Source organism: Cryptomeria japonica, chromosome 1, assembly GCF_030272615.1.
Source record: "Cryptomeria japonica chromosome 1, Sugi_1.0, whole genome shotgun sequence".
In the NCBI taxonomy this organism is placed as follows: domain Eukaryota; kingdom Viridiplantae; phylum Streptophyta; class Pinopsida; order Cupressales; family Cupressaceae; genus Cryptomeria; species Cryptomeria japonica.
Window position 1 is genome coordinate 301,466,127 of NC_081405.1, and position 2,992 is coordinate 301,469,118.

At 26.0% G+C, this 2,992-nt stretch overlaps 1 non-coding gene across 1 annotated transcript; it reads right to left on the reverse strand.

Moving 5' to 3' along the window:
- Positions 1 to 353: 353 nt before the first annotated feature.
- TRNAK-UUU (transfer RNA lysine (anticodon UUU)) lies at positions 354 to 426 on the reverse strand. Its single transcript has one exon. It is a non-coding gene; the product is annotated as a tRNA-Lys (tRNA).
- Positions 427 to 2,992: the final 2,566 nt, after the last annotated feature.

Genomic DNA, 2,992 nt, shown 5'->3' on the forward strand with positions numbered 1-2,992 from the left:
AATACTTTTACATATTGTTCTAATAACTTTAAATTATAAAAAGAAAATATTTCTCAAGAGACTTTCTTATTCAGAAGAATGCATCGTCTGGTTGCCTTTAAAAGGCAATAATTTTTTTTCCAATATAAAATACTTTTACATATTGTTCTAATAACTTTAAATTATAAAAAGAAAATATTTCTCAAGAGACTTTCTTATTCAGAAGAATGCATCGTCTGGTTGCCTTTAAAAGGCAATATTTTATTTTATACTAAATAACGCTAACTCCAACAAATAAAAGCGACCAAATATTCTTTAAGGACAGCTAAGAGGAGAACAAATTTAAGCCAATAATACCAGGACTGACAAATAATCGCCGTCTGTGGGAATCGAACCCACGACCACGTGGGTAAAAGCCACGCGCTCTACCAGCTGAGCTAAGATGGCGTACGGTTAAGTTTCCGTAGAAAAAAATTAATTTATTAAATTATTAAGGTCCTCTAACAATTTCAACAAAAAATACTTTTGTTGGAGAGGGAGACTAATTTTGAGCTTGTACATATCTTATATGGATATTTCAAATCAATGTCAGTTTTATAAGTAATTTATTTGGAGTCTCTTAAAAAATTGTTTCCAAATCTACATGGTCAAATATGATGACACATAATCATGCTTTTTGTGTAGGTGTTCAAAATGGTCCAAAAAAAAAGTAAGACCAATAGGTGTGCACCATGTCATGTTTAGTGGTCTGTTAATGTGGCATCACATAGTGGAATCGTTTTTAGGATAAGTATAGACACGATATTTTTAGTGCACCACTATAAGATCAATTTTGTCCACCTACAATAATGTGTGTTGGAACACCTCTCCACTACTAGTCCCTCTGTCCTAGTTTATATTATTTATTCATTATTGTTAACTCTATATGTATCTAGATTGAGAGCATACATTATTTTGTTTCTAGCTATGTATCTTGGTTCATGTGGAGGTAGAGATACCAAAGTAATCTTTTTGATAATACAAATAACATATGAATCTAATAAAGAATCTTGGGTCAAAATTTAAAAATTACTACAAAGGATGCCCAATTTTTTGTACAAATGTCCACATCTTGTACTTTCAACCATATGAATAGTAAGCCAAAAGATGCATAGAAATAAAATCTAGCTTTAATATTTGGCTGACCTACAATATCAAAAAAGGAAAAAACAATATCAAATATTTTATAATGAAACCAAAAAACTAAGATATAAATGACCAATAGAAATAATTTTACATATAAAAAGCACTTCCAAACCTCTATAAGTGAGTGCTCTTAGAATACTTGCAAACATTAGAAAGAAATATGTTTTGGGTTATTTGGGCATTTATGTTATTCAAATCATCTACTTTTAGTAATTTTCAATAGTCTGTTTTTTTTAAGCATCTTCATTAGTTAATTTTACTTCTCTATTTAAGTCTAAGTCAAACTCAAACTCCTATAAATGGATAACTAGCACAATTTTAAGATAAGTATAAACCACTTATTCATCCTGATGTAATTAGTAAAAAACATCGTCAAAAGATTTTCAATTTCCTTTTGTTAGAGTTAACTTTCTTCCTTCATACTATGCACATCATGATCACCCCTATGAAGTTGAATACCTCACCACAAGGGTAGTTGTGGAAAAAAATAGACTTCATATAGGTTGTCCTTTGAAATTATATAATCTATATTTCAATTATAAAAATTGGAAATACCTCTATTAAATTAGTTGTTGGAACTTGTTTTTCTCTCTCTTTTTGTGAAGATTGATTGCGCCTATATTTATGAAGTAAACAACTAAGCAAAAGGGATATCCTTGTTAATAAATTATTTGAAATATTTATTAATAACTCTTAATCTTATTCAAGACATAAGTAATCTATCGAATATTTTTAAGTGACAAACTTTAATGTGAAAATTTAAAGAAACAAATCTCTTTTTATGAACAAGTATGACATTCAATTGTTTTTCATATATGTGAAAATTAGAAACATTCAAACACTATTTGTTGGAAGAAAACTAGCATGGGAACAACTAACTATTGTTCAATGTTCAAAATTCTTGTAAGAGAGTCTTCCAATAATGTGTGTTGGGTAGAAATTTTTCGATGAGTTGATTTGGGTGAAAATAGATCAAAGCACGCTATATTTGATTATGCCTCCTACAATAATATATAGAGGTGGAGGTTGAGGTTTGTTACATTTTATGGAAAGAAATAAGCTATAAGTTTCCATTAGCCAAATTAGTTTGATACTTATATATATATATATATTAATTTTATTTAATTTTCTTTTCTTAAAAGAATATATTTCTATAAGATTGTTTCTTATTAATATAAAATATATATGACAAAATTAGTTAATACATCTTATTCTTTTTCTAGACATCATATTATTAATTTGAGAATGACATTTTTATAAACAAAAACCATCTTAATCTCATCTTTATCAAATATTACATGAACTTTTTAATTTTTAAACACATTTAAACAATAAATATGAACTTCTTAGTTAAAATAATTTAAAAAACAAAAAATTAAAAATTAATCTAAGATTATAATTAGACAAAAAAAAATTAATTAATTATTTTCAAAAGCTAAACAAACAAACAAATTATTTTAAAACTATTTAAAAAGAAGTTAGATATCAAAAAGTGTTCATATTTAAGAAATGCTCAATTCAACTTCATAAGGTAGTTTAACACTTTTAATTACATTCAAAAACTAAACAAAAAAATAAATTATTTGAAAATTACTTTAAAAGAAGTTAGATGTCATTTATATTTAAGAAATGCTCAATTTAACTTCATAAGATAATTTAGACACTTTTAATTATATTGAAAAGCTAATTAAATAAATAAACTATTTAAAAAAAGTTAGATGTGAAAAAATAATTCATAATTAAGAAACGCTCAATTCGTTCTTTAATTAAGGTAATTTAACACCTTAATAAAACATCATTAATTGATTCGTATTTTAACCATAAATAA